Below are 15,142 nucleotides of genomic sequence, written 5' to 3'. Positions count from 1 at the left end.
CACACTCGAACGCTAACTTGTATGTGGTATATTGTGGATCTCTTCGTAATTGTGCGTGGCGGATCCACCATCAACAGGACCGCAAAGACAAACTAACAGAAATTAGCGCTCATAAGGAGGCATATAAGAAGTCTTTCTCCGTCGCCCTATCTGCGATTGGAATAGAAAAGAGAATGACTAGTAGTTCAATAGGATACCGCCTGCCACACACCGTATAATGGCCTGTGAGGTAAGCATATACACTGAAGCAAATCAGTTGTGCTATCAATTGTGAAGTATTGTTCTAGTGTCTTGGGTCAGTACCGAGAAAGTATTGGATAGAGAGAAATGATCGTGGAACATAAACACATGCACTCCTACGGCTACACGGTTCTGCACTGAAATACGCTACAATGTTAAAGCCATGTGGTTTCCGAAATATTAGTCATGCACAGTGCAACGCTCTTACTCTAATGCAGGACATATCTTTCCGACGTCTGACATACATCCACCCTGCAAGTTTTCTATCCAACACAGTCACTACGGTGACAAACTTTAAGATCTAAAACTACTTCCTTCTACAAAAAATGTTCCAAAAAAATGTTCAAATGTGTGTGAAATCTTATGGGACTTAACTGCTAAGGTCATCAGTCCCTAAGCTTACACACTACTTAACCTAAATTATCCTAAGGACAAACACACACACCCATGCCCGAGTGAGGACTTGAACCTCCGCTGGGACCAGCCGCACTACTTCCTTCCACCACAGAGAAAAACACAGATGATAGCCAGAAATGGAAAATGCATCTTTAAGAGGAAACAGTTGAATGTATAGCAGCGGTGTTTGGCATGTGAAATTACACTTCACGCTGTACTAACTCTGTAAACACGACAACTGTCAAACAATTGTATAAACACAGGTGTTGTAGTACCTCACAAACCTCTTGTCAGTGACTTACAAAAGGAGTCTGAAACGTTTTACGTAAATCGCTTATGCTAACAATTCAAATGGTGCAAATGGCTCTGAGCACTATGGGACTCAACATCTTAGGTCATAAGTCCCCGAGAACTTAGAACTACTTAAACCTAACTAACCTAAGGACATCACACACACCCATGCCCGAGGCAGGATTCGAACCTGCGACCGTAGCAGTCCCGCGGTTCCGGACTGCAGCGCCAGAACCGCTAGACCACCGCGGCCGGCTGTGCTAACAATTCTGAAGTATTGTTCCAGTGTTCGGTGTCCATACCAAGAAGGTATTGGAGGGAGAGAAATGATCGTGGAATATAAAGACCTTCCAAGTGTTACACTGTTCTGTAGTTAAACACGCTATAATACTAGAGCTGAGCAGTTTCAGACCTATTAGTCGTGTGGATTGCAACGCTATTAATATTCCAATGTAAGATATATATTTCCAGCGCATGACATACTTCTCCCTGCAAGTTTCTCTCCTATAAACCGCGGTGAAAAACTGTAAGGTTGTTCAGAAATTATAATATGTTCACAAAAGTCCTATAAAATGATGGTCGGCAGCTGAATATACGTATGAAGAAAGAGTGACATCTTACTAGGAAATAAACACCACAATCAGTAGCCAGACTAGATGTAAAAATCTTATCGTAATTTACCACAGCCCCTGATAACCTACCTCTTCAGTACAGAAATGGTGGTCCGATGTTAGGCGTTACTGCTCATCTGTAGGATGGTCTGGTCGTTTCGCCTTGACACCACGTCTCTAGATTGCCTTCTCTTTCCACTGTCAAGGTGGGTATGTGTAGCATCGTCCGACTCTCCTCCAGAAAACGCCATTTTATTGATTTCGGTCAATACTTATTTCATGTTATTTTTTCTCTAGTATTGTGGATCCTCAGTATATTTCGCTAATTTTGCTAGGGTTTCGCGATTTTACATATTTCATCGTATTTCCCTCACATTTTACGTATTTCACATCAATTTTTCGTGATTATCCCAGGTTTCTCTAGAATTTAACAGATTTCATGTCATTTTTCGTATTTGTTCGACAGTTTTCTGTATGTATATGGTCATATTGCAGACATGCCCATGAGTTGTTTGATTTTCTACGAGAATATTTGCACGTCCTATACACCAACTTATTAAAAGATATTCAGACTTCCCTTCTTCCTGATGATCCACGTGCATGAATTTTGGATAGGACATTCAAGAAAAATATAGTAACAGTTGCTTTGTACCTATATGACGCTCAATGAGTGGTGTACATGATGAATGTACTGAGAACTCGAAGTCTGGAAAAAATTCCATGTACTGCTCCAGTCCATCAGAGAGCCGCCCACAGATAGACTCATGTAGTGCTGAATTTGATGGAAACTCGTTTGGAAACAGTTCTACAGGTTCATTTGACTTCCACTGAGTCGTGCAATAAGAAGTTGACATGCATACAGAGTTGATTTCTGTTGCTGCTCAGATTTTTTTCCATAAGTATATGCTCTTATTGCTTACTAGATGTGCTTTGTTATTTCTGTTTAACCTTCCAACCCTGATACGTACCCTCAGGACATCTACAAACTATAGCTTTTGGGTATTTGTCTTTATTACCCCAGAAATCTGCAGAGTGTATCTCATCGGCTATTTCATTTATAGATGAACAGTTAGAAAGTTATGTGTCCGAACCACAACCGCCCACCACTGACAACTCTACACATATAGACTCTGCATGCATATTACCAATCGCAAAGTCTCGATTTTACGTTATTTTTGACAGTGCTCCAGCCCTGAAAACAACAAAATACTCTTCGCAAGACTGTTCTACAGCGAATATAAGCACATTTAAATTCCTCCTGCAAAATAGCATAACATCTTTGATATAATTTATATTACCAATATTTGTAACAAAATTGTCTAGATTCCCCAGTAATAACAACCAACCAAGGCGTCCACCTGTGCCTACCCCACCTCCTTTCATGCTCTAAAGATCCATGATGATAGCACATGATCACCCCAGTCACGCTATTTTGTGTGCTAGATGTTCATTGGATGTAGGGAGACAGTTCTTCATGAGTATCATTCAGATATGCGAGACAGAATAACATATTAGTCAGACGGTATAGTATAGCACTGGACTTGAATGTATCCAACCACACAGTCTACAACTGCTATGCATTTGCTCTATTTTTTGTACATCTGTGTCGGTGTGTGTGCCACAGGTGTTGCCCATGACCCAGAGTAGACCTGATTTAGTGTATGAGTGTGGATCCAGCATGTGTTATATCTGGAGTAGTGTTTGGAGGAGGATCAACAATACGACATGTCTGAGATAGATTTAGAAGGTGGATACACCATGCATTATAACCGGAACAGTGTCTAGAGGTGGACCCACAGTGCTTTACATCTGGGATAGGGCTCGAATGTGAATCCATCGTGTGTTACATCTGGATATGTGTTCTATGTCTGAAGGTGGATCCACCAGTGGGAGGACTGGGTCAACTTTATGGCAACTGGCAGTACCTGGAATTGTTTGCAGACTTCGAGTTTCCTGTACATCCTCATCTGCATCACTAGTTGAGCCTCATATAGGTACAAACCAAATGTTACTGTACTTTTCGTGATGGTCCTATCCAAAATGCAGGTATGTGCATCATTGGGAAGAGGATATTAAGATATTTTAGGCATTGGTGTATAAGACGCGAAAATATCGTCGTAGAAAATCAAACAAAACATGGGCATGTCAGCTATATGACCATACACATACAATAAACTGTAGAACAAATATGAAAAATGGCATAGAATCTGTTAGATTCGGAGGAAACGTGGTATAATCACGAAAAAATTTATGTGAAATACGTAAAATTAGAGGGAAATACGACGAAATATGTAAAATAGCGGAAACCTAGGAAAATTACCGAAATGGACTGAGAATACATAATACTAGAGAAAAAATAGCATGAAATGAGTACTGACTGAAATCAATAAAATGACGTTTTCTGGAGGAGAGTCAACTGATGCCACATATACCCAACTTAATAGTGCAAAGAGGAGGCATTCTAAAGATGTGGTGTCAAGACGAAACGAACAGATCATCATACATATGAGCAATACCACCTAACATCAGACCACGACATCTGTATCCAAGAGGAAGGTTACCAGGGATAGAGGTAAACTGCGATGAGATTGTTACATTTCGTCTGGCTACAGACTGAGATGTTTATTTCCTCATAAGATGTCACTGTTTCTTCGTAAGTATATTCAGCTGTGACTAAAATTGTATAGGACTGTTGCGAACAAACCACAATTTCCAAACTGTAATAGGGGTTGAACTTCATAAAAAGCTGGCATCATATACCTCTGGAGACCTATGTAGTTTTTGTGTTACATAGGATCGATATTTGTTTGGGGTGCAAGGTAGTTGTTTTATGACCTTACAGTTTGTCACCATAGTTTATCGGAGTGAAACTTGGAAGAATAATGTGTGTCATGTGCTGGAAATGTATTCTTTACATTACAGTATTAACAGTATTGCATTGCATATGACTAACAGCTCTGAAACCCCACAGCTCTAGCATTACAATGTGGTTAACTGCAGAACAGTGTAGCACTTGGAATGTGTTTATATTCCACAATCATTTCTCTCTCTCTTTGATACCTTCTTGGTATGAACACCTAACACTGGAACATTACTTCAGAACTGTTAGCACAAGGGATTTTCGTAAAATGTTTCAGACTCCTTTTCTAAGTCACTGACAGAGTTCTATGAGGTACTACAAACCCTTTTTGTGTACATTTGCTTGACAGTTGTCGTGTTTACAGAGTTTGTACCGCGTGATGTCTAATTTCACAACCCAAACACTGCTACTATACATTCAACTGCTTCCTCTTAAAGATGCATTTTCCATTGCTGGCTATCATCTATGTTTTTCTCTGGTGTAGCAGGAAGTAGTTTTATCATCTTCAAGTTTGTCACCGTAGTGAGTGAGTGGGGTAGGAAACTTGCAAGATATATGTATGTGAGACGTTGGAGATATATGTCCTGCATTAGAGTATTAAAAGCGTTGCACTCTGTATGACTAATATTTCGGAAATCACATGGCTTTAACATTGTAGCGTATTTCAGTGCAGAACCGTGTAACCTAAGGAGTGCATGTGTTTATGTTCCATAATCATTTCTCTCTATCCAATACCTTCTCGGTACTGACCCAAGACACTAGAACAAAACTTCACAATTGATAGCACAACTGATTTACGTAAAATGCTTCAAACTCTATCTGCCTGGAGCTTCATCATACACAAACAACATGTTTCATCGCCACTGTCTGTTATATCACCACAATACTCTCGTATCTACTATATACCGATAAGCAGTGCTAACTTCCTCATCATGGACGCATCTGGAGAGATCTTGTGCATTTGGATGTGTGCCATGAGTAAGACTGGTGTGGAACAGTCTTCGCTGAACAATAGTTACAGATTCAGCTCGCTCTGTCCCTTCACGAGACATGGAATGTAGCAAGTACAGTACGTCCTACTTCTGGTCAGTAGCATATTAAATCGGCGTCAGTGTTGCAGGCAGGGTTGGTCGAAGAGAATGTGGGGAGATCTTTCAATCTCCAACTTTATTCTATGTTGCGAGAATAATCTGTGACTACCATCCACATAGGAAAAGATGGCCAATCCTAATCGTAAATTCCGCACTATGATCGAAGTGCTAAAAATTTGTAGATAACCTGATTGCATCTTTATAGAATGCTGTCTGGTGTACTTTGGTGTATGTGTCTGAGAATTAACAATGAATGGATTTACTGCACAGTCATCAATCCACATTCGCAATCTAGGTTATGGTACTCGCAAAGTAGTGGAGCAGTTGTTAAGCGACGATACAGAAATTGGGAAAATTGCTGCTGTGTCGTTGGAGGGCACTGAAATTACGGAAAAACTGGTAAAACTGATCGCACTTTCAACTGTGGTGCTTATTACAGTACATAGTCCCATATCTAGGGTATCCTTCCCATCCCATTTGTCCACTGGTATGCTGCCGATTATCACATAATGATAGTCTGACATCGCTTGTTTGAGATGGAGAGAATCTTGGTGGGAACAAAGCGATCTGAGGATGGCCAGAACCGAACCAGTGACCGCGTGCATGGCTACAATATGAGGAATTATTTCTCTTGGTCTCTTCTAAATGGAACACTGAGATGTCTACTGCCCAATCACCGTGGAAGATGGGATTAAATGCAGAGGTCATCACCTTCAGACAGCTGTAGGTAAATGCTCCAATGCCGCAGACTCTTCCAGTTTCGACGTCTTGCGATGTCTTCCACATTTTTGTCAATAAGAAACACTGTTTCTGTCTTCTATTTCGACCATCCTGTGTATTGTGGGAGCCGCATAGTTAACACCATGCGATGTCCAGCTTTCTGTGAGAGCCAATGGATTGTAACATATTAATCTCAGTTTAGCATCTGACAGACCACGAAGTCAAGGTAGAAAAAAAATGTGTGGCTGACTACACATCTACATTTACATCTACATCCATACTCCGCAAGCCACCTGACGGTGTGTGACGGAGGGTACCTTGAGTACCTCTATCGGTTCTCCCTTCTATTCCAGTCTCGTATTGTTCGTGGAAAGAAGGATTGTCGGTATGCCTCTGTGTGGGCTCTAATCTCTCTGATTTTATCCTCGGGGTCTCTTCCCGAGATATACGTAGGAGGGAGCAACATACTGCTTGACTCCTCGGTGAAGGTATGTTCTCGAAACTTCAACAAAAGCCCGTACCGAGCTACTGAGCGTCTCTCCTTCAGAGTCTTCCACTGGAGTTTCTCATCTCCATAACGCTTTCGCGATTACTAAATGATCCTGTAACGAAGAGCGCTGCTCTCCGTTGGATCTTCTCTATCTTTTCTCTCAACCCCATCTGGTACGGATCCCACACTGCTGAGCAGTAGTCAAGCAGTGGGTGAACAAGCGTACTGTAACCTACTTCCTTTGTTTTCAGATAGCATTTCCTTAGGATTCTTCCAATGAATCTTAGTCTGGCATCTGCTTTACCGACAATCATTCCATTTTAAGTCTCTCCTAATGCGTACCAGTTGCTTCCAGTTGCTGACCTACTATATTGTAGCTAAATGATAAGGGCTCTTTCTTTCTATGTATTCGCAGCACATTACACTTGTCTTCACTGAGATTCAATCTGTAATCATACACTCCTTCGATGTGTTACAGCGAAAGACAGTGTATCAAACTGCTTATGAAACAGCAACACAAGAACATTCTCCTTGTGATTGATGTTTATATGGTCTTCCTCCAGTGCATGCGACAAAACTTTACACAGGTCTTTGGAAGCGACTTCAGTCACTGGTCGTTTGCTCCAGTGGACCAACACATGTATATTTAATGGGCTCACCACATATGAACGATGTTAACGTGCAGACGGTATTTGTTTCTCGATGTATCAGAAGAGAAAGATGCAATAAATCTTACTGAGTTCTCTATCAGGTGGCGCTTGTGAAGTTTTTATAATTGGTAGTTTTACTCCACTGGATGTTACAAAACCAACAAGGAGAGGGAGAGAGAGCGGGAAACACTGTGCTGTCAAGGAAGACTTGGACACCATTACACAGTTTTATTTCTACTGTGGTAATCATAGTGACACGATAAAGGAGATGAGGACATGGACAGTGTGGTATTTATAGACCATCATTCGATATTGATGAGTTGTAGGTATTATGCTTCTGCATTTTTTTGTTCAGTCCTTGTGTACTCAGCATGGCTGTGAATTTTCTCCTGTACGTTAGTGTGCTATTTTCCTTGTTGCGAAAGCTCTCTGCCTGTCAGCCTTCTAACTAATGGAACAGTGCTGTTGAAATGTAATATTTCGAAAGAACTAGCAGGCGTCTGTGACTTAGCAGGCGACATCTCTTACTCGTGGATACGATATGGATTCAAATGCTAGATATCGAAGACTGGAAGATTAATGAGAATACGTTACGTAAGCGATACACTGACGAAAGGGGAGTTGAGAGATGAGCTCTATCTCGCTTCTTCTAATTGTTGTGGGAAAACTTATTGTAGCCTATCACATTCATCTCGCAAAGTGACTGCAATGAGAAAGTTAGGAGCTGATATGAAGATTCTTACCGAGAGGTATTCGGCAACAATCTTTTGTTTTCTCGATAAATAAGAGACAACATAAAATCAGACGTATTCCCGAAGCATAAGAGATATCGTATGAGACGATTCATTTGGTTTCTTTAAGAGAGTTCAGAAGTGAGGAGGCATCCTATGCCTCCGTCACGAGCCAAAATAAGTTTAATATTCCAGTCCTGTAATGCAAGACATAATAGTTATTAAGCTGATTAGAACAGATGTTTTTACCTGATGAGATTATACTTAGATGAAATACTGTCTACGCTGTACTTTTACAGGATTTTCACAGTAAGCAACGATATTTTAGCGATGTGCAATCGCGTGTATGCCTCGATTTCTTCTGTCTTCGAAAATAACTCCTGTAAAACGGAGAAATCTAAATTTCGCGTGAGAAATTCGATGCGTCTGGTCAATAACATACCAGTCTCGGCATGAGTAAAGAGTTTTTTTTTTTTTTTTATTGGGGAGGGGGGAGTCTATGTCGGGATGGAATTGGTTAGAACTACTGTATACTTCCATGCAGCTGCCGCTTGACTCGCAGTGCGACGCAGCCAGTGGTAAGAGTGGTCATCAAGAGTCGACAATTGGAGGTCATGGGTTATCGTAGCCTGCGATAGGCAGTTACGTACGAAGAATGTGCCGACGTGTCTGCTCTTGTCCACGGCAGGGGGGGGGGGGGGGGGGCGGCAGCGAAATGACTGTTGTGTTGGGTTAGTGACGAGACCAGTGGAGTTGTGTGTTGTGTGCGTGAGAAGGTTCAATATGACAGATGTTTCCACTGGTCGATTGTCCCCCACGTAAATTGATCAGTTGACTGCTTGGCGACAGTCTCTCCGACGTCTGAGCGCTCAGTAGGGCCAGCGCGTGGATGCTGGGGGGTGTGTGCAGCTGCCGGCATGGCTCAAAGATACGTGTGCCGTCTCTGCTGACCGGCGCCTGCGAGACGAAGCAATGCCCCTGCTGGTGGCAGACAGAGCGCCCGTGGCTCCCAGCAGTGTGCAGACGGCATTTTCTTCACGATCACGAGTGTGTTTGATGAGTTAGATTTTTTCACCATATATGGTTAGCAGAGACGTTGCGGTGGAGGAGGGTGCTTCAGTCCTCAAACATCGGTGCGTACGAGTCCTCAAATATATTTAACGCTACGATCTATTTCTAGTGTAAATTTAATTTAATTAATTTGCATTATGTTTGTGTGGGGTACACAGAAATTGAAAACGTATTTTTATTACAAACAAGGATCTTTGTAAGGTGGTGATGAGTGCTTTAAGTGATCTATTTGACTCCTTAAAATTATTAAACAATTAATTTGATAAGGTAGTGCAAATGGACTATTTCCCTCTAGTTTTGATATCGAAATTGCGTCAGCTCTCCCTTTATCCCCACATTAGCCAATAGGGGCACAGTACTCTGAAGAGAGATGAAAACCACCATCTCTGTGTTTGGAGATGTTGGTTCACACACACTAACAGGAAGAAGCCTCTTGAGAGAGATAGAGATAGGAAGTGAGGTTGGAATTTCCAGATCAACAGAATGCCACCACCTGATGTTTTGTTTGGAATCTAGGATCAAAGGAGGCTGATATCTGCTCCATGGTCAGTGGTATTTAGTATCGTGTTCTGTAATTGGTACACTGGGTGGCTTTTGACTTCTGTGACGGCACCAGGATGACAGACACACACACACACACACACACACACACACACACACAGGAACCCAAAATGGCATCTGTTATACCTCACTTTATTCCAGTTTATTACAGTTATTACACCATGGAAAGGGGGGTGGGGGTGCAGATGTGAGCTCTACCCAAGTGGAGGAGCCCTGTTTCCCACAAACTTATTAAATAAAGAATATGCATAGAAATGTTATTGATATTGATTTGAATTTCGTGTCCAGAGAGCCTTCCTCCAGCTTACACTGAGTCTTTTTCCCACAATTTTCTAGATTGGAGATGGAGGGCTGAGAGATTTATCAGAGGGGGTGGTGTTAATTAATTGATAGATTTAATTAATCAGTCGATTAATCTGATATCAAAAGTGTGGTTTTATAGGCGAGTGGGAGGACAGATTATCCCTAGGGGCTCATAAATCAATTAGCATAACAATAGGTTAAGGTCATCAAGTTTGCCCCTGAATCTTTACTTGTCCCTGAATGTATTAAATCTACACAAACAAACTGTGCCCACACCCCTCTAACTCTGCTAGTCCAAATTTCTTATTTCTTCTGCATTGAAGACCTTCTAAATTTAGTATTCTTTTCTTCAAAGTGTTTCTTATTATTATTTCCAATTCTTTGATGTTGTTTCTTTCTAGTTCTTTTCTTATTTCTGAAATCTGTGCTACTATCGATTTCTTTTTCCATAAATATGGGATTATTTGTTTCATTAGCATGTTTTCATTGATTGGTAGATATACTCAAAGACGATTAATCTTCGCTTTGCCATTACTTCTCATATTTTTTCTATATTTTCGTAGATCTCCTCAGTACTTCGCATTTTTCAAACATTTTATGTAATTTTTATTTAGTTTCTTGAGAACTGGGAAAATACAGCCAATTAATAAGTCTTCTATAACTTGCTAAGTCTCTTACAGTTCTTTAGTGTTATGATAATTTTGCGGTTTAAGGACGACAGCAGACCATTCCAAAATACTATAACCTTTCTGCACTACTTTTATTTCCATCCTTGCAAAGTATCTTACAGATCTTGAGCATTATGACAATTCTGCGATTAAAGGACGATAGCATACCATTCCAAATTACTATAACCATTATGAACTACTTTTATTTCCAGTGGTCAATAGAATATTATTCAAGCCTAATCATACACTGCAGTTTAAGCAGTTTTGAGGAGAGAAACAACAAGAAAGGTCAAAACATGGGAGACACCCACTAATAAAATATCTGAAGGACGTTTGTAATATAAACATGAAAAACATTGAATTCCAAGATTAAAATAGATCGTTAGTGATCAATAATACAAAATTGGTGAGTACAAGGTTCTACATTTCCATAATGATTCACTTATTAATTTAGAACTGTGGTGCAATCTACATTGTTTGGATGTTGTCAGTGGTTGATACAATGGTTCTTATTAAGCAACATACATAATTTCCTACTTTATTATTTCTGTTAATTAATCAAATAGCATTTCTAGTTATATCACATATCATTACATATCATGTGTTCATGTATATTAAGTCACATATTACATGCTGAAGAATATGCCAGCACCAAAAGCCACCATTCAGATAGTGGACTGGGCTTTACACACTGAACATACATTATGACCAGATGAAACCACAATCGTCTTTCCATAACTTTAGTGCTTTGACTGCTCTGGGAGATGGCTCATTGGAACTATGACAGATGAAATATTACTTCACATTATTACATGAATGATAAAAAGGTTAACTTATTTTTAGACAGTCCTCTGCCATAGGAGTGCTTGAAATTTACAGTTGTCATTGACTATTAATGTATTGCTTGATATACTAATTATCAAACTCTTCTCGTAAAGAACAATGTTCAACATTTACAAAAGTATATTTCCATCTGAGACTTGGATAACACTTTAGTTCTACTCTGTGATGTTGATGACACTTGGATAACACTTTAGTCCACTCTTTAGTCCTACTCTCTGATATTGAGTGCTTCAGCTGTGGTCAAGAATTGGGCAGAGCTTTCCTAAGCTCAGCTCTATATTGATCTCCATGTGAGGGCACTGTTGTGCTGACAGAGAGGACAGGTCTTCTTCAACTCCTCTCATTTGTCATTGCAGATTGCAGAGAGATATTGCTAATGTCTGTGGTATCGAATTTGGTGTGGTGCCATTAACTTTGGGCGATACTACATCTTTGCTCCCATCGCTAGCCACAACTTGGAGCATGCTGCCTGCAAGTCTTGCATTGGCTTGGCTATACCAGGCTACCACATCAGTTCCTAACACAGTTCAGCCAATCAGCCAGGAATGTTAGCATCGCGAGATTGGTCAGCTGTCCAGCTGAGCTGGGCATGGCAGCTACTGGCATCTTCAGGATAACAATTCATCTCTGAGGTCCATGGGTTTGACACCTACTATCCAGCACCCAACAGATGTAGGCATGAGTTACTCATATGAACTGTTAGGAAGCAAATAAAAGACTTCTACGGTTTTGGCTCATTCGACTCATCTTGTTGCACCAGCCTCCACCAAATAACACCCACAACCTCTCTACATGTATTATTTGACTATCATTGGCTATTTCAAATATTCAGTTAGAGTGTAATAACTGTTATTTAAAAAAAGATCTTAAGCCCTTGGCGAAAGGTGCTGGGATCATTTACGTCATTAATTTCCTATGGGGGCCGGACGGTGTGGCCAAGCGGTTCTAGGCACTTCAGTCTGGAACTGCTCGACCGCTACGGTTGCAGGTTCGAATCCTGCCTCAGGCATGGATGTGTGCGATGTCCTTAGGTTAGTTAGGTTTAAGTAGTTCTAAGTTCTAGGGGACTGACCTCAGATGTTAAGTCCCATAGTGCTCAAAGCCATTTGAGCCATTTTCCTATGGGAAGCTGTTATACAGTTTTAGTCCACAATATAACACACCTTTTTATGGTTAAGACTTGTTTTTTGCTGTTTAGATGTAAACAGTGACTCATTCTGGTACCACGCTCATGCATATGCCATGTGGAGTGCAGATTAATATTTTTTCCAATGTACATTATGTTCTGAAAGACACATTCACTTGGGCAGTCAGAATTTCCAGTATTTTAATTAACTCAACACAATAAGTCCTTCTGCTGTTAAGTGTCACAATTCGTATATGGCTTTTGTGTATGATAAAGAGAATTAGTATGATCCCAACAGTTATTCACCAAAATGTGGACCTATAACTGTGGACTGAATGTACATATGCAAAAATAGGTTAATTTAAAGCGTGAAATACTGCCAATTGGAGCAAGGGTTCGAATAACATAACAAGCTGTAGATGTTTTCTTTGCCAAAACCTTTGTATGTTCTATCCATTTCAACTGGCAGCCTACATTGACCCCCAAAGATTTGGTCTCATTTACACATTATAATATAGTAGTGTTGACTCCCAGTCTATCAGCATTATGTTTTTTAGTCAATTGGAAACTCATGTAGTTTGTCTCCTTAATGTATAGTATTACTTTTTTTTCATGGGAGTATTTATGAATATCTTTGAGAGCATCAATGGCTTTTTTTGTCAGTTGTGTTGATGTTTTGAGACCATATGGTGCTGTTATCGCAAAATAAAATTTTTTCTTCACCTTTGATGCACTGTAGGAAATGATTAATAGTCATTAAGAAAAGGATTAGACCCAATACAGTCCGCTGAGATGCACACACATTGCGTGAAATTTCAACTCGTTGTATTCTATTATCTAGATAGGTCTCTAACCACTTATCTGCTACACCTCTGGTTTCTAGCATCTCAAGTTCATGTAAGAAGATTCTGTGGTCACCAGTGGCAAAAGCCTCTGACAGATCGAAGAAGATGCCAATCACATAGTGATTTCTGTCCAGTGTTTCAATAACAGGTTTTGTACAACAGACCCTGTAGCTCTTTCTGGTCCAAAACCAAGTTATTCATTGCCAAGATGATAATATTTATTCACATAATTCATTAATCTTGATTTTTTATTTATTTTCATTTTGTTTCTATTACTTTAGAAATACATTATCGAAATTGGTCTGTGGTTTTCTACATTTTTTACCTCACTTTTTTTAGTATAAGTATTACTTTTTTAGTTTGTTTCAGATGTTTAAGAAAGCAGCTAGCTTGAAATAATAAATTAATTATTTTTCATAATGGCTCTTTTAAGGTATTTATACATTCTTCAAGGACATAAACTGGAATTTCATCTTGTTCTGTAGATTTTTTAGTTTTTTATTTGCATACTGCATGTATATCATCTCTCACAGTTTGTAGGAACACCACTTGGTTTTCTGGTTGGCAGGAGCACCACTCAGTTTGCTGGTTGGTCCTGATGAGTAAAACTTCATTGTCTGGAAATTTCTACTGTGACTTCTTAGCAGTAGTGTTGAAGTATGTATTTACAGTTTGCCATTTAAACAAGGTAGCTTATTTGTATATTTTTGTTTTTAATTTGTGAATTTAGGAGTTATTTCCCAACATTTGTTGTCTCACTCTTGATTATGTTCCTAACAGCTTCAGTTTCGTTAGCTGCTTCAAATATTTCATTTTTTAGAGTTTTTGCAGGTAGTGTTGCCTTTGTGTAAAATTTCTTGTATTTTTCTGTAAAATAGCAAAAATTCTGGGCCATTTTGTATGTTTTCCATGGATGTCAAATATCTGAGACTTTCAGGATGTATTTTGGTATTCCTTGTCACACATGTATTTAAATCTGAAGTTGTAATGGAATACATTTTTTTGGAAAATGCTTCTTCAAATTTTAATTTTAATAGTGCACAAATTTATTAAACATTTTGTTCACATTTGTCTGCTGTTCTCTCCCTGCCACTTTTCCTCTTATAACTGAGCTGTGAATTTGCACAGATTTGATTCTTAGAAAACCCTTATGTATTCAGTTTAGCTGGCTTTCCTATGTAACCGTCTGCTTCTAACAACTATCAGAAATGATTTAACAGGCCTAAATTTTGAACAAATAGAAGGCATTTTCTTCTGTTGCTTTCTGTTTCCACGTGGCATAATATTGAAGAAGACTGAAACTTCCTGGCAGATTAAAACTGTGTGCAGGACCGAGACTCGAACTCGGGACCTTTGCCTTTCGCCGGCAAGTGCTCTACCAACTGAGCTACCCAAGCACGACTCACGCCCTGTCCTCACAGCTTTACTTCTGCCAGTACCTCGTCTCCTACTTTCCAAACTTTACAGAAGCTCTCCTGCGTAAAAGTAGGAGACGAGGTACTGGCAGAAGTAAAGCTGTGAGGACGGGGCGTGAGTCGTGCTTGGGTAGCTCAGTTGGTAGAGCTCTTGCCCGCGAAAGGCAAAGGTCCCGAGTTCTAGTCTCAGTCCGGCACACAGTTTTAATCTGCCAGGAAGTTTCATATCA

The sequence above is a fragment of the Schistocerca piceifrons genome, chromosome 3, assembly GCF_021461385.2.
Source record: "Schistocerca piceifrons isolate TAMUIC-IGC-003096 chromosome 3, iqSchPice1.1, whole genome shotgun sequence".
In the NCBI taxonomy this organism is placed as follows: Eukaryota; Metazoa; Arthropoda; class Insecta; order Orthoptera; family Acrididae; genus Schistocerca; species Schistocerca piceifrons.
Note: the sequence above shows the minus strand (reverse complement) of the source record.